The following is a 23242-nucleotide window of genomic DNA, read 5'->3' as shown; positions in this document are numbered from 1 at the left end:
TCTACCTGTCTTCCTGTATGACTACACAGAGGAATACATACTGTGAATGGAGACATATTCTCTGTCTGTAGAAATGCATATAGTAATTGCAATATATATAAATTTTTCTATTTTGGAAAACAAAATGCACAGGTTGGTTAGACGGGTATTTAAGGGAAGCTTTGCTTCCAAAAAAGTTCCAAGAAATTAAAAAAAAAACAAATTTTAAATTTAGCTTTTAAATTGATAGATTGAATGAACGGATTTGCCCTCCGTAATGTGGGTCATCCATTCCATGGAAGGCCTGAGTAGAGCAAAAGGCTGATCCTCCCTGAGTGAGAGAGAATTCTTCTGACTTCGAGCTAGAGCATTAGCTCTTCCTAGTTCTACAGTCACTTCCAGCCTTTAGCCTAAAACTGGTTGTCACCTCTGTACTTATTTGTACTTGTCGGCCTTTATAATTGCACGAGCCAAGACTATAAAAAACTAGTCAATCTCAATCTCTTCCCCTCCCTCGCTTCCTCCTTTCCCCTTCCTCCTCCTTTTCCTCTCTTTCATTCTCAGTCTGTGTGTGTGTGTGTGTATACACAAGACTTGTACACATACAATAGGAAAAATGTCCAGACTTTGAACTTAAAAGGCTGAACTAGTGTGATGGGTGAAGGAAATGGAGACTTTTAAGCTAAAGTAACTATTGGTCAAAATGGGAAAATATAGAATGACATGGGGCAAAGAAGGGGAGGGATTGGCAAGTCCTCTTTGGAATATATTCAATTGAAGCTACAGAAAGATATCCAAGAGAATCTGGAGAGTGGACCTGTAAAAGATTCTCAGAAATTTCTTGAACAAAAAGAAAATCAGTAAGCTATAAAGGTGTAATAATTATAAATAAGTTGGTTGTTTAAAGCCATATCTCCATCTGTGACACCACAGTTGACCAATTTTCTTAAGGAATGTTAGCAAATTTTAAAAGAAATAATTTTAGTTTATTTTACTCGGTATTCATGATCTGAAACAGCCCACACTAGTGGGAATGATGTGGAATGAAGTATCTCTCATACTATTAATAGTTTGCAACTGAAAGCGAGTTGTAATTGTTATGCAGAATTACCCAGATTGCCTGTCTACACTGAACTCAGCAAGTGACCCCTTCAAGTCTCCAGTTTTCTTTGCTTGTGCACAACCATTCTCAGTGGTGGTCAGAGAGACTGCTCAAAAATATTGACTGTCAAATGCAAAAACATGAACCAGGGTTAGAAAAACAGGATTAGTGTAGTCTGCTTAATGAATGGCCTCTGCTGAATGACTCCTCCACAAGAAGGCAAATGTCCAATAGATTCCAGGATGTAACGAGAGCAGCCAGAGCTGGTCCACTGGTGGCATCTCTCTCTGAGCTGTCTGCTGCCCTGCTTTGCGCTTCAGTCCCTGCACACTGAATCGTTAACCTTTGGCACTGAGTAGGGTTCAGCATTTCAGAAGTGTCTTGATTATGAAAAATCTGCCAGCACTAATGGGGAACCTCTGACCCAGGTGCCAGCCCAGCCTTACAGCTCCACAGCTGCTGCAATTTTGATTGAAAAACAGGTCTCTGGTGTCAGGAACAAAGTAACTGGGAATTGGGCCACCTGTAATAGTCACACTTTTATGCAGACCATGAAGATTCTTCCTCTTCTTTTCTTTTACTGCCAAAAGACTGATTTCCTACATTAACTGAACACAAAATTTACAAATCACCACTTTTATCTGACTTTTCACCCTTCCACTCATTTAGGGACCTACTGCATGCCAGCTTACTGCTGGTTACTGTTTTTTTTTTTTTTTTTTTTTAATAACAGAGTCATGGTGTTATGCGTGTGTGCAAACACGCACACACACACGTGCACATTGATGGCAGGGGCTATAACTCATGTAAACACCACCTGGGCATCAGGTAAGAGGACTGGAGTAGTTGAAGACTTCTTGGAAGAGGTAGCAATGGGACTAGGCATGGGATAATAGGATAGGCAGAGAGGGAGGTGAAGAGCAACGTAAAGCTGAGAAAACAATTTGACCTAGTGCTTTAAGTCAGAATGTCTACTGGAATTCCAGCTTGGAAGTCATCTCTGTATCCCTATGGCAGACCATGTATATAATTAAATATTAGCTGTTTGTTAAGCCTTATATAGCCAGGGGTTAGTAGACAGTGTGCCCTGGATTTCTGAGAACTCACCTCTAAACAAGAAGACTTTAAAAAAAAAAAAAAAAAGCACAAACAACTCTTAAGAGCCAAATGAACATGTTTCTGTAGTTCTGTAGCTGAGGTTTTTTTACACCTTGCTTTTGTGAAGGGACATGATCACTGCACTTTTATTTCTTTTTTTATTAGAGTATAGTTGATTTACAGTGTTGTGCCAATTTCTGAATGAATAAGCAATGAGACCCTACTGTGTAGCACAGGGAACTATATCCAATCTCTTGGGCTAGAACATGATAGAAGATAATATGTACCTTTCTTTTGAGTGAGCCCAGGTTTATTTTTAAGGCCTTAAATCAGCTGATTTACTCATTCAGTGGGTGTTTCTGCAGGTCTCTCATAGGCCAGGCACTGTTCTAGGCACTGAATATACAGCAGTGCAAGAAACAGACAAAAAATTCTGTCTTGACACAGCTTATTTTCTACTGTCTGTGGGGAAAGTTACCTTTGTAATATAATTAAGTAATCCATGTAACATTTCAGAAAATAAGTGATATAAAAAAAACAAAAGCAGTTTAAGGAAATAGGTATCTGTTCTAAGGTGGGGTACATTTTACATTTTTAGCATATAATTTCTGAGATATTCACGTGCCATACAATTTGCCCCTTTAAGGTATATAATTGACTCTCATTGTCTAATTCCAGAACATTTTCATCATCTCCCCCCAAAATCTTATCCATGAGTGGTTACTACCTACCTCCCCTCATCATATAATTTCCCTCACCCCTTTCCTCCAGTTCCTTGAAACCACACACATATTTTCTGTGTTCATATTGATTTGCCAATTCTGAACATTTTGTATTAGTGGAATCATAAAATATGTTGCTGATTGTGTCTGACTTCATTCACTTATCAGTGTTCCTTCATGGTGAAAACTTTTTATGGCCGTATAACAGTTGTATGGATATACCACATTTAATAATTCATTTACTAATTAATGGGCATTTGAATTGTGTTTACTTTTTGACTGTTATGAATGAGACTGTATGAATATTCATGGATTTTTATATGGCCATATGTTTTCAATTTTCTTGGGTATGTACACCTGAGAGTAGCAGCGCTGGGACAAATGGCAACTTTCTGTTTAACTTTCTGTGAAACTTTCAAACTACTCCTGAAACACACTACATACACTGTTTTACATTCCCAGCAGCAATGATGGTTTAAATTTTTCCACATTCTCATCAACACTTGTTATTTCCTTTTTTTTTTTTTTAAATTATAGCCATCCTAGTATTTTATGTGGTTGTGATTTGTGTTTCCCTAAGGACTGATAACAGCATCTTTTCATTTTGCCCATTTTTATATCCTCTTTGGAGAATCCTTTGCCCATTAAAAAATATGATTGTCTTTTACTTCCTGTGCTTTTACTGTTGAGTTGTAATAGTTTTTTATATATTTTATATGTATATGTTCTATATATATTCTTGTCAGATATAATTCCTTACTTTTTCCCATTCTATGGATTGTATTTTTACTTTCTTCATGGTGTCTTTTGTAACACAACACTTTAATTAAGTCCAATTTATTGTTTTTCTTTTTTGATTGTACTTTTGGGGTTATTATCTAGGAAACCATTGTCTAATCCAATGTGAATATTTATACCTATGTTTTCCTTAAAGTGTTTTATAGTTGTATCTCTTATATTTAGGTCTTTGACTCATTTTAAGGAAATTTTTGTGCCTGTGGAATCCTGTCCCAGTACCATTTGTTGAAGGACTATTTGTTCTCCATTTAGGTGTCTTGGAACTCTTGTTAAAAAATCTGTTAGCATTAGGTATGTGGGTTTATTTCTGGGCTTTCAGTTCCATTTAATTGAACTATGTGTCTGTCATACTATATTGCGTTGTTTTGATTATGTAGCGTTGTAGTAAATTTTGAAATTGGGAAGTATTTTTCTTTTCTATATTATTTTGACTGTTCTGGTTTCATTGCATTATCTATATGAATTTTAGGATCAGTTTGTCAATATGCAAAACAGGCAGCTTAGATTTTGATAAAGTTGAGTCTGTAATTTGGGGAATATTGCCGTCCTTAACAATATTAATTTTCCAATCCATGAAGATGAGATATTTTTTCCATTTATTTAGGCCTTTTATTTTTTTCAATGACATTTTGTAGTTTTTGGTCTATTTCTTTTTTAAATTGGGACAATGATTCATTTTTTATTTTTAATTTATTATAATTGATTTACAATGTTCTATCAGTTTCTCCTGTAAAGTGACCAGTCATATATATACGTGGTGAATTTCTTTTAGACTAAACTTTAATGCTAAGTATTTTATTTTTTTATGCTATTACAATTGGAATTTTTTTCTTAGTTTCATTTTTGAATCATCATTGTTAATGTATAGAAATAAAATTGAATTCATTTTTTAGCTCTAAATTTTTGTTAAACATCCTGTGTTTTATGAGTTTCTATATACAAGGTCATGTCATCTGCAAGCAGAAATAATTTTGCTTCTTCTTTTCCAGTATGGATGCCTTTTGTTTTCTTGCCGTATTGCTAGAATTTCCAGTACAATTTTGAATAGAAGTGGTGATATTGAACATCCTTGTCTTATTATTTCTGATCTCTGGGGGAGTGCAGGAGAATGCAATTGTAAATTAAGTAGACAGAGTACATTTTAATGAAGAAGTGGAATTTGGAAAAAAAAGAAATCAAAGAGCCACACAGGCATCTATATGTGGGGTAAATGTTCCAGATAGAGAAAACAGTACACAGAACCTGAAGCAGAGGTGTAGCTAGAATGGAGTAAGTGTGTGATAGAGCAGAGAGAAAGAGGTCAAAGAGGTGGAAGCCATTGTAAGGCCCTTGGCTGAGTAAAATGAGGATTCATTGAGGGCTTTCAAGCAGAGGAAAGAAATGATCCAAGTTACTTTACAAAAAAAAAAAAAGAAAAAAGTCTCTTTGGTGAATGTTTTAAGAATAGATAGCAGAGGAGAAAGAGGGAGACCAATTAAGAGGTGACTCAAATCCAGGCAAGAGATGATAATGGCTTGGCCCATTTGGTAGCTGTGAAGTTAGTAAGAAATGGTCAGAGTCTAGACATATTTTACAGCCAAAGCTAAATGTACAATTCAAATAGAAAGAAAGTGAGATGACGATGGTGATAGTTCCAGTGTTCTTAGATCTGAGCACCCAAAAGTCATCTGAGATGGCAAAGACCACAGGTGGAGCACTATAGGAGAGGCCGGGGGATCAAGAGGTTAGTTTTCAATGCGGAGCATGAGATGTCCTTTAGATATTCATGTGTAGCTACTGGGTAATTTGTTATGAGTCTGAAGTTTGGAGAAGTGTCTCTGCTGAAGATACATATTTGGGAGTCATTGATACAAAGATGCTATTTAAAGCCATGAGACTAATGAGGTCATCCAGGGAGTTACATATGGAGAGAAGATGAGAAAACCAAGCTAGGAACACAAACATGAAGAATTAAGACTCTAGGGAGACTTGAAGGAACCAGCAAAGGAGACAAAGAGGGGAAAGATGGTGAACTGATGAGACAAGAAAGAGTATGTAGTATTCTGGAAGCTAAGTGGAGGATGGTGTGAGTTTTTTAATACTTCACAGTTTTTGAAGAACCATGTTGGCCTCTTCAGATTCTGAATGACAGATGACCTCTTAGTGCCCTTCTCTGTCAGGTGGTAAGAGTCTTCTTATTTCAGGTTCTGGGGACCTGGCTCCACTCAAATATGTAATGGTGAAGGACAGGGCTTGGGGGGAGGTGTCGGGAGGAAAACTGACAGTTTTTATGCATCTCCTCCCACTGTGGTTGTATTTGCTTAGAGATTTGCCCTGGTCTCCACAGTTGTTTTGAGTTGCTAATCAAGTATGCCAGATTTTCAGCTTCTAGTTTGCAAACTCGGATACTGTAAGTTTTATCCCATTGGAATAAGAGTTAATTAAAACAAGATTAAAATGTTAATAATTTGGGGGGGCAGTATGGTGAAAGCTTGGAATCTCTGGAGATTGAGAAAGTTTTTCATAGAAACCAAAGCATACTGCAATGGGAAAAAAAATCCATCTAAATTGTCAAGAACAATTACGATCTTTCTCATTTGAAAAGAAACTTATGATATTATGTACTTGAGTGAGTGTGCAGGGCATTAAAATTGTGAACATGAACTGAAATTTTGCCATGGTTTGGGGGGAGAATGTAAATTGCATCTCAGAGTTGTCTTCACAGGTTATGCTATAGATAGGATGTATTCTTTATATCTCTGGTCATGATAACAGGTATTATTCCTGTCCCATTGAAGGGGCCCCAGAGGTGTTCATGATATAAGGGAGTAAAAAGGCCATCTTGAGTTCATGTGGCCCATTTCTTTGAGTTTCTGTACAATCCCCCTTAAATCACTAGAAGATCATTCTTTTCAGATTACAGAAAAAGTGAGGTCTATTGTTTTGCTCAGAGTAAGTTTCTAATTATGCTCTGGAGGCCAGCCTAACTAGTCATTATTGACTTCCTTGAGGTTTCCTAGGCACTGTGCAAGGATTTGAAAGGAGGCTGGGACTTTATCCTAGTGCTTACTATAATAGTTTATGGTATTATAAACTGTCCCACTGCTGGGGACCTACAGTCTGGTTCTGAGGCTAACTTCACAACAGTGCCGTGCGTTTAGTACCTATTTGACTACTGTTGTGTCCTATACAGGCCCGGCCTCTACAATGTGGCCATCCAACTTGTCACTGCTCACTGGGGCTTTGTAGCCCAGAACATACTGTTTAAAGTAGTGAATGTGTTAAAGGATTGGTTTAGAACAGCTTTCTTATGCTCAAGTGAACAGATACATTCTCCACAGTGGCAGCAGCTGTTGGGAAGTTTTAAACCACTGCTCCCTTATAGAGCTGTCTTTCTGTATTAGATCTGCTACTTTGGACAATGGTTGCTGCAGATTGATTTCCTGCAGGCATTCCAGGATGTGTGATGCTCACCCCTGATTTGTAGCTGCAGTTCCTCTGTCTGATAAATATGTAATCCCATGCACTGAGAGCTTGAAGCTACTTCAGGGAAGGAACTAGTCAGCTGGAGAAAGATGGAAACTCAGCCAGCTGAGCTAAAAAAAAAAAAAAAAGTTTTGATTAAATGAACCAATACACGTACAGTGCTTTAGCGTAAGTATCAAGTTATCGTAATATGATTATTATTACCTGAGGATTTTTTCTACAAATGGTCCTTCCCAGATCTCTAGATGTATTCTATACCCTCTTCATTTCTGCTCGGTGTTTCTGGAGGTTGGCTTATTCAGACTCCCTCCACTGACTCCCATACCCTCTAGCTTTAGGTTGTGTTCAGCCAGTGGGTACCCTGGAAGGAGTGCTGCAAGAAAGAAGAGTGTGTGGTATGGGTGTTATTGCCCTTCTTCCCTGTAGGATCATTTCAGATTGGTTGGTCTTGGGAGAGAAGGTCACAGCTCGTGTCTGACAGTTCTTCCCACATAGCCTCTCCTTCTGCAGGTTAAACAACCTACTCCCACCCCTTGCTGTTTTAGGATTAGCACTGCAGCTTTAGGACTGGAAAACTCATTCTCATTAACCCTGGTACACTGTACCATTCTATATATTTTCCCTACACTCTATCTGCACTTTTGTAGATGATTCCTTTATTAATATCTCCTTTAGCTACTCAATTTGAGAGTATCAGTCATTGCTGGGTAATAACCTGAAAAATACACATATTTACTTCTTTTTCGCTATTACCAACGCAAACCAGTGGAGCCTCTACCCTTTGCCCATCCCCTGTTATTTCTTGCCATACTTTAATGGCCACTTTTTCCCTTTAAGACTTCATTATCCTCACATCACTTCATGGGACAAGTGTGCTTATTGATGTATTACCCACCCTTTTTTTTTTCTCTTTGAAGCTCTGTCTGAAAGAAAAACACAGGCCTCAGGAATACCCATCAGACTGTTCACAACCACTCTTAGGGACTTCCACCGTCAAGCCCCCCTGAACTCTGCTTCTGCTGGGTGGTGTCCTTCTAGTCACTCCTTTGAGCAAGCCCAGACAGTATGTTCCTTCCCTGATGGGCTCTGGCCCTTATCTTCACGTTTGGGTGATGACAGTTGATGATGGTGAAAATTCTTAAAAAAACTAGGTAAGATGACTTTCAGAGCCCATGATAATTATCAGGACTTAGACAAATCTGGGAAGAGGACTTTATAGTTCACAGGGTAGACACATGAAGTTTATGTATAATTGTCTTGCATTTACCTTTCTGCATGCCACTTCCTTTCTAAACTTTCTAATCCCTGACATAGATCTAAAACAAAGACTGGGGCTGAATTGCATCAGCTCCGAACTTCTTTGTCTCTTAATGTATTTATTTTTTTCGCCATAGTGTGAGATTTGAAAAGCAGAGCTTATCACTCGTGCACAGTGTCACAATCCCAATAAGAATACTGGGCCCAGTCAGAGGACAGCAGCTGTTAAAAGTGATACTGAGTTACCCTTTGGTAGTCACCGAGAAAGTTGAGAGGTCCAGTTGGGTAATCTAATGAGCTCTCCCAGGACCACATGTCTTGAGTAGGCCTAAGATGATGCTCCAAAGATCTTAGAGTTGGTTCAGAATCATCACTCTGTAATGTGAAACAAGTTCTCTTGATTATATTCAATGGGAATTTGAATACACATTGTTCTCCATATCTGAATAGGCCTTGTTCTCTGTCTGCCATAAGACACAATGTACTTCCCATGCAAACAATGGCCTGTGATGAAGGGTGTCTATCAGAGAAAAAGTTAAGACTCAGGGGATTTATAAATAATGTTCCTAATGCAGATCTTTCTCTGGGAGAGAATTGAGACCTAACTTCCTTATTTGGAGTTTGGCGAGAAGTCTTGTCTTCTCAGGGGAATAAAAACCAATCCTGTATGTCAAGTAGGAATGTCCAGATGCAAATCATTTCTTCAACGAATTTAGCCACTATTTGATAAATGCATCTTTGTTTGGATCTTTATTTCGTACATTTTAATACTGATATGAAAATTAAACCATGTGAATTTACTAATACTAGTGAGGGAAGGGACTATCATATATCCATCTATTTATTTTTTTTGACTAATTGAAACTTTTAGGCTCTTTCCTCTGACCTGATCTTGTTCTAGAATTTTTAGTTTTGGGATATTATAGCAACCACCAACAATATATAGGTGTGAATGCTTCAGACATGGTAGATTGAGCAGGTGTCAATTTTCTCTTTTAATCCAGGCCTTTTTATGACAGTGCCCAATATTTAATCAACCGTTTTTCCTGCAGCTTTCTGTAAGGCTAATGGATTTTAAGAAATGATCTTTGGAAGCTCCCTGGTTCTTGTTGTAAGACATAACAAAGCCAGTATTTCAGAGTTCATCACTCTTTCGGATATATTTGGATAATTTTTCCAACCGCATCATATAGTACTTTTCCCACTGAATTTATCTGTCCACATTCTTTCTACTCCTGAAGCCTCCACATACTTTCTATCAATTTAGATTTAACAACAAAAAAATTGTAGTTAATTGAAACATGAAGATCTGACTGGATTTCTTTTTTCATTACCATTCATGCCATGCTAAATAAGATTTGCACTTGTACAGCTCTCTTGGCTATGTTACTTTTTATACCTACATGCAGAGAGAATTGCCCATCTATCCCTACTCTGATTCAGTCTTAAAACCAATCCTTGATCCCCGACAAACAATTCTTTCAAATCCAGGGTTAATCCATTTTGAATGGCCTTTGATGTAAACACTTCTAAGTGGCTTAAAAAATGTATTTCCAATCATTCCCTTTTAGTAACCTCAGGTCAGGGTAATTTACTTTGGAGCACTAGTTTCCAGTGAGAGTGCTGAGGGCCCAGAAGGACATGGAAAATTCAGCACAGACTCTGTAAATCTTTATGCCCTTCTGGTATTTTCTATAGATGGAAAAATGTTCTTTTTTACATCCACATACAGTCACCCCTCAGTGTCTGCTAGGCATTAGTGTCAGGATCCCCATACATACACAAACCTCTGGATGCTCAAGCCCCTTATAGAAAATGACAGTACAGTCAGCCCTCCCTATCCACAGCTGGTTGAGTCTGTGGATGCAGAACCCACAGATAAGGAAAGCTGACTGTTCTATGATTTTTGAAATGAATGTTGATAAATTTGGATTACTAAGATCCAAATCATTCTGAAAGAATTATGCAGTTTATAAGACCTTTTAAAATAGAATGCATTAATTCTAATATTCTGAATGTTAATATTACATTTTATATTTTGGACATTTTTAAAGGGGCCTATTCCCCCCAAAATTCAGCATCTTTGCTTTGGGGTGACAACATTGCCTTTATTTAAAAGTCTGCACTGGTTTCTAACAGAGAAAGTGGAAGCCAGTGCCTCTGCAATTCTGCAGGATTTTTCCCCTAACAAGTGCAGGTCATACAGCAGTTGAGCGGGATCCTTCTACCAGGGGTTCTCTACCACACCCTTTTATTACTTGTCTCCTTCCAAAATCTGAATGACTGCTAACTCCTGTGGGCCAAGTTAGGTGTTGGCTGAATCACCTGCATTTTTTAGTTAACAACCAGCCCATCTGTTCGTAGCATTAGCATTACTCTGTTCATGACTGTTCAGATTATGCACGACTACAAGCAATGGAATAAGATTAATGCTTTTGAAAGTATAGCTTGATTATAGACTGTGGCTATAGTATTGTATCTACAGGTGTTAACTGTGCTTGCTGTGGGGATCGAGTGAGGGAGTGTATGTCATAGCACATGGTGAAAGTTTAAAGTGCTAAGTAAATGCAAGTCTTTTTTTTTTTTTATTAACATGCAAGCATAGCACTTGCTTCTTGATCTGAAAACATAAAATCTAGCTGATGGGGTGCCTAGAATGTGCAACATAAATATGTTAACATTGGTGGTGCAGTAGAATAGGAGAAAAAAAGGAGGGAAGCTGGGTTTTCTGGGGGTGACTTTAGGCTGTAAATGGAACAGTAGATGGAACTTGAAAGATAGGAAAGAAAGGTCAGGGGATCTCCTTTTATGCTTAGCAGTGCACTTGGAACTTTATATATATTATGACACTTAAACTTCATATTATCTCTATAAGGCAGGAAATTATTACTTCAATTTTCCTGAGAAACTGAGCATTAGTGGTGTGGATTTAAAGGTTACATAGATTAAAATAATTATTGGACCAGTGTTTGAATCCAGAACTGACTGAAAAGTCCATCAGGAAAATAGAATTTAGCTCTCAATCAGGAGGGTAGAATTTAAATAGGTATTTTTTCTCTCTGATTACACAGTCTCATTTGTAAGTTATATAAAAAGAGACATGTATTATGCACCAGGTATCCGCAAATATAGCTCCATGTGGTCATCATGAGCATAAGAAACTGAAGAGAGATTCTATATCAGCCAAAGTTCAACAAAAGAAGCAGAACCAATAGAACTAACAGGAAATCTGTCTAATTATAAATCTATGGATTTGTTACAGGGAATTGGCTTATACAATTGTGGGAGCTGCTTAAACAGTCCCTGTAAGACAGTGTCTACCTGTGATGTTGGATCCGGAGGTCCAGCCAGCAGACCGTCATGAAAGAAAGAAAAACAAAGCAGGCTGGAATCCCATAAGCACAAGTTTAAATCCTGCATGCATGAGCTATATAGAGCCCCACTATTACGGCCTGAAACATGTGTTTGTTCTTGTTGTCTTGGCCTTTTGTGATGATGGTATCCAGCAGAAGCTAGGAACCTTCATCATGGGCCTAAAAACACATACAGGCATACCTTGGAGATGATTAAAGTTAGGTTCCAAACCATCATAAAAAAAAGGTGAATATTGCAGTAATCAAGTCACACAAATTTTTTTGTTTCCCAGTGCATTGAAAAAGTTGTTTATACTTTAGTCAATTGCGTGTGCAGTAGCATTGCATCAAACAAGTACGTATTTTAATTAAAAATACTTTATTGTTAAGAAACAATAACCATGGTTTGAACCGCCGGTGGTTCATAATGTTTTTTTTTGCAATAGTACTCTCAAAGATCACTGATCACACATCACTGAAACAGATACAATGGTGATGAAAAAGTTCAAAATACTGTGAGAATTATCAAAACATGCCACAGACATGAAGTGAGCAAATGCTATTGGAAAAGTGGCACCAATATACTTGATTCAGGGTTACCACAGACTTTCAATTTGTTTAAAAAAAAAAAAACAAAACAAAAACGGAGTACTATCTGTGAAGCACAGTAAAGCAAAATGCGGTAAAGTGAGGTGTGCCTGTACCTGATCTAGATCACCGAGGTGGATCAACACATCAGTATCAATGACTATATGCTGCAAATAGGTGACTGCTATTTCCCTCTACCCTCCTTCCAAGATCTCCCAAGGATCCTGGGAAATGTAGTTTACCCTCCCCAAGCTGACACATCAGAAGACTGTCACACCTTTTTATTCTAAGCAGCAGAACTCTCATTCTGATAATGTGCAATGACTCTACTCTTTCTGGACTAGATGTGCCAGCCCCAAAATAAGCTGGTTTGTTAGGAATCTTTCAATGTCTAGATTAATTATCTACACATTCAATGTGTAGATAATTAATCTTGGTAGTTTCAGGACAAAGCTGGACTCATCCTTTACACAAATAAAGACTTTGCAACCTATAGAGAGACAGTTTGCAATTACTATTCTAACCATAGTAAGAATAAATCAGGCTTTAAACCATTAATTCAGTCCATGACTTGTGCCATTTGATTTGGCTGAGAGGCTAAGACCCCAGCTCCTGGGCTCATTCCCAATTGACTTTGCCCATAGAAAAGTGGTTGAAATGAATTTCTTTTCTGATGAATTGCATGCATGATTTTGGGCTAGAAACATGGGTTTTAAACATTTGTCTCAAGTCTTTTCTTTCCTCAGAAGACGTAGAATTTCCCTGGAGCATACTATATAAGCACTGGAGTATTATCCTAGACAGAGACAAAGAAGAATTTAAATTAAAGTCTAAGATTGGGTCTCTTAGTCTAGGTATTCCACTTCAGTATGTAAATATCACAGCTAGCAAATATGTAAATAATTGGGCAGTGTTTGATGTGAGATTGTATAGCAAAATGATGTGTGTGCCATTAGAATTCTTCAGTTTGATGTATAATCCAGTGGAAGACATATATAGGTTAAAAAAATTAATGCATCTCTAAGTCTCTCATAATGAATTTTTTAAATCTTCTTAAAGATTTAAACCATTAGTTCAATCTATCCACAATCATTTTGGAGCAATTGCTGGGCAGGAGATGCTATTTCAGGGACTGCTGAAGATGTGATACCAATTGGCAAGAAACTCAGTTTACTTTGGAGAAATAAAGCATGTTATAAAAACCAGTAATACCAGAAAAGTGTTTGGGGGTACCATGAGTGGGCAGATTCATTGCAGTTGAGTAGGGTTGGAGAAGTTCTCTGTGCCAAGCCTTGAAAGATGGGTAAGGTTTTGTCAGATGGAATTGGGGGCGATGCAGTCTGTGTATTGTTTAATCTGACTTTGGTTTAAGAGGCCAGGTGAAGATAGAAGATATGAAATCTTAAAGGGGTACTTAACTCTTGATTTTTCAATTTATCCTGTCATTACTATGATTGGGACTTAAAGTGTTTACAATTAAAGTTAATGAACGTTTTATTGCTCATGATGGTTCACAGCAAATTAGTCTCTTGCTTTCTTTTCAAAGTGGGAGAAGGCCCCAGGGAACCTCTCCCTGAAGCTGGAGTTGTAGAGCACTGGTTCTGCAAAACACTTTGTGGAGATGCACCTTGGAGCAGCGAGTCTGTGGGGAAGGATCTGCTGCGAAATGTGCAGAGGCTGCTCGGAGGCTGAGTGCTGAGGAGAACATCCTGCGGCAGTGAAGGGAACAAAAGGAGACAGGGCCCTTGCCCTGGGGCAGCCTGAAGATTCTTTGGATGTTGGCTTCACCTTGTGATGTGTCCTGGAGGTAGGCTTGAGCTTTAGAGCTCCTGCCCTTACCTGCTCATTTGCCCTCCTCTTGCCCTCTGCCTAATCTCTGAGGACCAGCCCTTTTGTTGTGGTGGTGGTGTGATTTTTGTTGTGGTGTGGACTGTGCTTTTATGTGATTTTCTAAGGCTTCAGCAGTATTCTATTGTGTATTGTCATGGGATGATATAAATGCAGAGTAGGATTGGGGCTCCTCCTTCTCTCCCTGGAGCAGTGTAGTAAGTAGTCCTGGTCTGGGGGCCGATAGCCCTGTGTCACAGTCCTAGCCTAGCTGTGCTTTCTGGTCTCCCCAGTCTGGGCTATCATTCTCCCATGTATAAAAATATGGCAGCTGGACTAGTGTAAACAGTACTTCTTGAAGATGTCTCTGGGCTCCCAATGGGAGCAGCTTAGCTGTTTATATTTCCATATAAGTTTTCATTTTTAAGAAGATTTCCATGGCTAAAAAAAAGTTTAAAAACACCCTGTTGAATGCTCTCCCAGGGTCCTCTGACTCTCACATTCCATGATTAAGTTCATCACAATTAACTGTAGTGACTCCTAAGCCACCTCTGCCCTAGCAGGTCATCTCCTGGACTTTCATGATAGAATATTGTCTTCTCATCCTCTGAAAACCAGTGCTGACATTCTCCCTAGTTGCCAGGCCTGTGTTTGGTCAGGGTGGGAATTGCACAGTAAGGGAGGGCTGGGGAAGGAACTTCCCACATGTGGAATACTCACAGGACTCACTTCAGTGGTAGAATTGGGGGAAATGTACTTTGTGCTGGACTCGGCTTTAACCTTGCCGAGCTGATCGCTGTCAGGATCCCTGATCTAGGCCAGGTGCTCACTTCTGACCCAGGCCCACATCCACAGCTTTCTGCTTCTCATTTCTGTTTGCACATCTGTCATGTACTTTCCATTCTTTATAGAACATCTCTTTGTAAAGAATTCATTATCTTACTTTAAAGCTGCTTCTTTTTCCTGACTTCCTAGGCAGGCTGAAAAACCCAGAGCTATCTGTATCAGCTCCCTTTTTCACCTTGAATACCTATCCAGTCCTTGAATCCTGACAAGTCTCTCTCTCTCTCTTTTTTTTTTTTTTTTTTTGCCTTTTCTAGGGCCGCTTCCCACGGCATATGGAGGTTCCCAGGCTAGGGGTCGAATCAGAGCTGTAGCCACCGGCCTGTGTCAGAGCCACAGCAATGCGGGATCCAAGCCGCGTCTGCGACCTACACCACAGCTCATGGCAGCACTGGATCCTTAACCCACTGAGCAAGGCCAGGGATCGAACCTGCAACCTCATGGTTCCTAGTCGGATTCGTTAACCACTGAGCCACGACGGGAACTCCCTGACAAGTCTCCTTTTATTGTTTGCTTCCATTTCTCTTTTGCCTTGGCTGCCCCTCTAGTCCAGGCTCTCATTATCTGCTAAGGATCTCAAATGCATTCCCCTTCTACTGGCGTCCTCCATGGGGAGTGCCTGGGCCGTGTAGGTTATCAATACCTAAAACCAACACTTCTGTGACTCTGTATCAAACTAGTGTTGCTCATGTTCCGAATCACCTTCCATCCCTCCCTCCACCCGCAGTGGGGCCCCGTCTGATCTTTGTGAACAAGAATCCCGCACTGTCACCTTGCTGTCATTAGTCTTCTCCATCAAATCAAGATAACGTCCGCCACTGTAGTATTCAGACTCTTCTCTCCTGGGAACATCTCAGCTCATCCTCAAGCCCCCATGCAAGCCTCACCCACTTTGCAATCTTCCCAATCAATCCAAAGATCAAAAGACTTTTTCCTATATCTGCCCTTTTTGCGTCAGTTCACCGGAGACTGTCAAATTCTACTCTTTAGCTGTTGTGTGAGTGTGTGTGTGAGTGTGTGTGTGTGTGTCTTACCATAGCATCTGAGAAAGAAGTTCATGGTTTTCCTGCACCCATTTCATAAGTAACCAGGCAAATGCCTTTTCTATTCCTAGAAATATAATCTATTGGAAAAATATTGATAGACATCAAAACCCACGTAGGAACTGTGCTGTGTTCAGACTTATGTTAATTGACCAAGATGAATAGCTCCAACTGTATTTGTTTTTCCTTTATCTTGATAAGTACGCTCTCTGAGGAAGATGTGATCTGTAGATGAATGACCCATTCTGGCATATCCTAGGACTTACAATCTTGAGTTTCTTTTTAATTAGAGCTGAGAAGCTCAGATATAACATTTTTTGTATGTTTTTACAAAATTCACACTTTGCTCACTGTAATTTATGTTTTCCTTAGTAACTGGTAGAAACATTTTAAGGGTCAGCCTTGAAGTAGCAAAATCAGTAGAAACACCTTTTCTAAACCTTTCTTCCTTGTGTCATTAATCAAAAGAAATACACCTACTAACCCAGTCTGTCAGACTTACTCACAAGAGTTGCAATTTATCTCCAAACCATTCTTGCCCCCTGAACCTGGTAGCTGATTGGGTAATGAGTAATTACACACCTTCCGTTATTACCCTGACTTGGAATTTTTCAGCTTCCATTTTCTGTCAGTAAATGGAACTAAACTGCATGTGTTTTGGCTTGAGTACACAATGAATAAGAATTAATGAAATGTCATATCCATTAAAGCAAACTCAGAAAATTGCATGCAAATATGGATAAGAGGGCTCTTAGTCCTAACTTTGCAGCTATCAGCAAAGTGATAGTGGCCATTTCACATAGACCCTTCTATACAATCTTCCTTCCTGCTCTCACTCTCTAGGACTTGGCCTGTCCTGAGAAAAGAAAGATGGTACCAAGGCTCCCATGAAAAATTCCCATAGGGGAATGCCTAAGTACTGAGGCGAGTTGGAGTATTGAAACCTGAACTTTTAAAATTGAAATATGTGGCACTCTCCTCTCTGTGAGGACTTGTTCTGACGCTGGCCCTGTTGTTGCCGACCGTTGTGGCCACTGAAGCCAAAGATGGGCTGACCTGCAGGTTGGCAATAGAATTTATTAGGTTTCATTTATATAGCCGATACCCAAAGCCAACACTTCTGTGACTCTGTATCAAGCTAATGATATTCATATTCTGAATCACCTTCCATCCCTCCCTCCACCCCCACTGAGACCCTGTCTAATCTTTGCGAACAAGAATCCTGTACTGTCACCTTGCTATCATTAGTCTTCTCCATCAAATCAAGATAATGATTCCAATTATCTTGACACATGTGCCGTTAAAAACGTGAAGGGTGGGGATTCCTCTTGTGGCTCAGTGGGTTGGGAACCCAACTAGTATCTACGAGGATGCAGGTTTGATCCCTGGCCTTGCTCAGTGGGTTGATTCAGTTTTGCCATGAGCTGTGGTGTAGGTTGCATATGTGGCTCCAATTCACCCTGTAGCCTGGGAACATGCATATGCTGCAGGTCTGGCCCTAAAAATAATAATAGTAATGATAAAGGGTAAAATACTTACTCTGTCACTTACATGCATTGGTATAAAGATGGAAATTACTTTCAATCCAAAGTAATATTGGAGAGACATTTCAGCAAAAGGCAGAAGGGCAATGTGTAGTTCCCCTAGACCCTTTCTGGTTTTCCATCACCTCCCGGGTGGCAATCAATGCGACAGTAGGATGCTCAGGCAGTTCCTGCTGTCTCTAGTTATCTTCATTGCCCACTCATGTGTGTCACAGACCTGGGTCGATTTATAAATGAGTAGCACCCCTTCAGTCTATAGAAACAGTGAAAAATTACTCAGAGAACCAGATACCACATCACCATGGAGTAGCAGCCTCTTGAATTTCTGATTTTGGCTGTACTCTTTACAGTTGGACATTCAATGCTCTGTAGCACTGCTAAATGCATGCCTGATCCCAGGGCGTCTCTCAGGAACACCACTGTTTGGGGCCCTCCTTCCACCTATGTGTATAACATTTCCATCGCTACAAATGTATTTACCTAAATAGGAATGCATCTTCTCTTGGGCAAGTGATGAGTGGTTCATATTGCTATTTCTGATTACAGCAAAATTGACAAGGAAATGGGGCGTCATTGTAGATGGTAGAGATTACATCCTATACAACAATGACACTTCCTAAACTGCTCCACAGGATGTAGGAAGTCAAAATTGGAGAAACAACATTCATAGATTATCAGGGAATTGCATAAAACCAAAACAGACACCGTCCATCATGTAGGAGCAGAGGCTTAGTAGTTACGTGGAAACTGCTCTATAACCCAGCATCTCTGGAGAAGCCTTAATGCTGGTCAGTCAATGTTAGTATGAATTAATGACTTTTAGTCCTCTCGCAAGAATATCTAAGTCTCAACCAGTAGGAAGATAGGGGATTTTGGAGAAAAGGGGGTTTCCAGGCCTGAAGTAATTCCTTGTGGCTTTCCAGGTTCCCTGCTCCCCTGACCAAAGCTTCTGAGTCATTCATTGCCCATTTCCTAAGATGATTATCCCAAAAAGGAAAGTGGGCATGTCCATTTTTAATTTTTGCTTTTATTGCAATGAGGATTGTTCTGAATGGAAGAGAAGGTAGGAATGAACCCAGGGTCTCATAGGGGATAAATACTGAGAACCAGGGCTGAACTATGGCCTCTTGGGTCATGAAAAGGTGTCAAGGCCAGCTGGTTGGCCTGGTTCCCAGTTCTGATGCTACTTATATGTGTTAGTTCCAGAAAGTGATAGCCTCTCACACATGCTTGTGTTACATTTGCTGTCTAATATATTCATTCAACAGAGACAGGGCTGTGTGAATGATACGGAAATACTTTTCAGATCTTTTGGAACAGTTTAATCTTGAGAAATTAACATGTATAAACCAGTAGTTCCCTGCTCTCTAGTAGTCTCCCCAGAATCTTCCTCATTCCTTCTTAGTCTGGACAACAGCTGAAGCATGAAGAGAAATGATCGATAGACAAAGCAGCATCTCTGCGTCAAGAATCCTCAGGAGGGGATGGGAGGCAGTCATAGGCCAGTGGGCTTAGCGCTGGACCAGGAGTCACATCGCCTGCTTTCCAGTTCTGAAGCTATATCCATGTGCACTTCTGGGAAGCCCTAACCTTTCACAGGAATTTTGTTTCAGTATCTAAAAATTGCAGAGAATGGATCAGATGATTTCTCAGGATCTTCCTAGAGCCATATCTGGTTCTATTCAGCCTTGAGGCCAGCAGAGTTTGCTGTTGCTTTTTCCTGCCGTTAACTCCTGAGTTTCTTTCTTTTCTGCTTTCCTGGCCCTTCTTTGCCTTCCTCCTGAGGCTTTCTGACATCCCACAGCTACCCTGCTTTGTTCTCCATCACATCAGGACACAACAGCCGGCAGGAGCCAGAGACCAATCAGTACTTGATAAAGATAAATCTGTGTTTAGAACTGGAACAGATGTTTAACCAATTAGGAAATGAAACCCTCTACAGAAGTAGATCAGCTCCCATCTGAGGACTTTGGATTTTGCTATGAAAATTACTCATGTCTCAAAAGTGCTTCGTGGAATATATCAGAACAAGATACAAGGTTAGGTCACTTGCTCTAGATTACTCAGTCACAATGTGGCTTCAAGATAATCATCATTCTTAGAGTATTATGAAATATGAATGTTTTAAAATGGAACCAAATTTGTTTCCTTCCCATGCAGTGGAGGAGTTTTCTGATCTTGCTTCTCAGAATGTGGTAACTCGACCAGCAGCCTCAGCACCGCCTGGGAGCTTGTTAGAAATGCAGACTCTCAGGCCCCACGTCAGACCCACCCAGTCAGAACTCACATTTTAATAAGATGCAAAGGTGATTCGTATATACATTAAAGTGTGAGAAATACCACTCTAAGATATCCCTGATCAAAAGACAGCATATCTTAATTTAAACACATTCAGAGGCAGGATGCTGCCTACTCATTGCAGGGCGTTGTATTTGGAAGAGATGTAAGCATCAGAATGTGCTTTCTTATAATAAAGAGACTACAGAATCTTTATTGACCTCTGGCCATGTAACCTCTTACTAAATGTTTTATAAATGTGTATTGTCTCAATTCATGGTCACGGCAGCCAGGTGAGGTAGATTTTGTTTTTGTTCAACTTAATCTCTACAATGCCATGTATGAGGGGGATATTCTTACATGTCTCATTTTATAAATAAGAAAGCTTAAGCCAGAGAAAATGAGTAACTTGCTGAAGTCACATGGCCGGAGAATGCATCATGAGCTCTAACTACTTTGGCTCCAGAGTGCAACTTAACCACTGTGTTACATGCTTATTTGTTTAGTGATCAAACTGTTCCTTTCTGTTTTTTCTGTCCATCTGTCTTCTAGAAGTACAAATAAAATTCTTTTTTTCTTAAGAGAAAACTGTTATTTTGAACCCACTTTCATGATCACTCTCTTTCATAATGTTCCTCATATGACTTAATTATATATCCTCCCCATATTAGTCAAATGCTGGTTTGTAACTAAAGTGTGGTCTTCAGGGTTGTATCCTAAACCTCAGCTGTGTGATTTTGAGCATAGCAAAGTTCTAAGATTACCTTCAACTTGTGCTGAAACACCACTACACCTTGAATTAGGAAGTCCAAGTGTCAATGAGTACTTTAACGTGATCATGGGGTTGACCAGTAATGAGTTGAAAGCCTTTTTCACAAAGGCCGCTGTTAAGCCAGGATCCTCCACGTCTGTATTTGGGGAGAGATGACTTTGAAACCCTGCACATGCCCTTGAAGCAGACCTCTCATCAGCGCCATGTGCTTCTGCCCACACTGAGCTCAAGTAATACCCCAGCACCAGTCTCCAGCGTAGGGAGGGTGTTCATACCACCCCTATCCAAGGCAGGATTTTAGAGGGTAAAACTTGATATTCATCCTGTTGAATTTCATCTTGTTAGCTGTGACTCATTATTTATCCTGTCAAATCTTTTGGATCTTGATTCTATCACTCAGCGTATTTGCTAGCTTGTACATCTGAAAATTTGATCAACACACCTTCTGTCTTTATTATGCAATTTGCAGCTAAAAGTGCTGAATGGGCCAGAGTTGAAGGAAGCCCTTGGGATGGGACCTGCTCCCAGAGACCTTCCCTGCAGACTTATGTCAGTTCATTAATCTGCACATTGTGGGCCAGGCACTCAATCATCTTAATATCTCAAAGCTCTTCATGCAGCCTACATGTCTGTTTTCCCAAGAGGTACAGTAGTGGCCAATACGCTGTTTTAAACCACCAACATCCTCCAGCTATATGGACCTGAATTATGGTGGAGATAGAAATTTAGTGCAATGCTCCCTGAATCAGTATTAGAAATGAGTTAGGTATGAGCTCTAGCTCTGCCACTTCCATTTTTGTACCCTTCAGTTAGGGTGGATCAGGGGAGCAGAACCACTAGGAGTGGTTTATATAGTATGAAACTATGTAATAGGGATTTGTTGTAGAAATCTGAACTATGCAGTTGTGGGAGCTGGTTAAACAGTGTGTGTTTCTGTGTATATTGGTAAAGCCTGAAATAGCATGTTGCTGAGAGCCTAGCCACCACCCTGTGCCAGCTACGTTAGCCAACAGATCCAGCTGCCCAACATTGACCTTCTGTCTGCGGCTTCATTCAGCCTTAGATCTTGTGCAAATTTCTGTTCTAGCCCAGACTAACCTGAAACTGTGCAGGAAAGGTACTTCTGAGGAGCATAGCTTCAGCTTAGCTAAATTGACGCACACTCTCTGTGTGCTATCCATATAGTCATCTTTTAACTACACTTATCTTCTAAATGAATACAGTTGAAAAACCATGTTTCAGTCTAACATAATGCAGCAATCCCTTGTACAAGTGAAAACACACAGTCTCCTTTGAAAGTGGATACAAATTCTTTTAATTCATCTTTGGATGATGTGTATTTCTCTTCTTGCTGAATCACATTCTTCTTTTGGTATCTTGTAATTTAGGTACTGAGATAAACTTAATTACTATTACCATATCTTATGTTAGATAATAGAGGAATAGACATGAAAGAGAAAAAAGTGGTTATTATGTATTGAAGCATATTCATATTAAAATAAGAGGTGCTAAAATTATTATAGTTTTTCCTTATGCAGTTGGCCGTGTGGTTAAATCTGGTTTTTTTAACTACCTTTTTTTTCTACTCCATGTTCTCTGTTTCATATTTTCTTTGCCTTTATAAAATACCTTTGCTGGTTTTTGCCCCTTGGCAGAAAGAGTGACTCAAACCTTTATTCCTAAAGACTTTAGGATATTTATATTCCTGCCTATATAGGGTTGTTGAAAATTTCCATTGACTTTAATTGTAGGACCTGGAGTGCCCCAGGGACTCCCATAAATTCCAGATGTACCCTTCCTTACCTCAGATATGAAGAAGCAATTCTGTATCCTCTTGAAAGCATCAGTATCCCAGTCAGTCCAGTAAATTGCCTTCTTTACCTGTTGAATTACTGCTAGGAGGAGCTCAGAGTGGTTGGTGTCAGTCTCAACTATCAGTTTCAGTAAAACATTGTTGGGTTCTCTGCTGGAAGCATGCTTCCTTGAGAACTAGGACTTAAAGACCAGAAAAGGCCAAAGGGTGGTAAAGCAAAACTTTCTCTTGTGGATCACTAGGCGAGTCAGTGAGAGGAGCCGCTTTCCTTTTCTCTTCTCTTTTTCTTCTCTTCTCTCTTCTCTTCTCCTCTCTCCTCTCCTCTCCTCTCCTCTCCCCTCCCCTCCCCTCCCCTCCCCTCCCCTCCCCTCCCCTCCCCTCCCCTCCTCTCCCCTCCTCTTCCCTTCCCTTCCCTTCCCTCCCCTCCCCTTCCCTTCCCTCCCCTTCCCTTTCCCCTTTCCCCTTTCCCCTTTCCCCTTTCGCCTTCGCCTTCGCCTTCGCCTTTTCCTTTTCCTTTCCTTTTTCTTTCCTTCAGGGCTGCACCTGTGGCATATGGAAGTTCCCAGGCTACTAGGGGTGGAATTGGAGCTGCAGCTGCTAGCCTAAACCACAGCAATGCCAGATTCCACCCATGTCTGTGACCTGCCCTGCAGCTCAACGGATCCTTTAACCCACTGAGCAAGGCCAGGGATCAAACCTGCACCCTTACAGATACTAGTTGGGTTTTTAACTTGCTGAGCCACAACAGGAACCCCAACTCT

Source organism: Phacochoerus africanus, chromosome 5 (assembly GCF_016906955.1).
Source record: "Phacochoerus africanus isolate WHEZ1 chromosome 5, ROS_Pafr_v1, whole genome shotgun sequence".
NCBI lineage: Eukaryota > Metazoa > Chordata > Mammalia > Artiodactyla > Suidae > Phacochoerus > Phacochoerus africanus.
The sequence above is the reverse complement of the archived record's forward strand: the minus strand, read 5'-3'. Positions refer to the sequence as shown.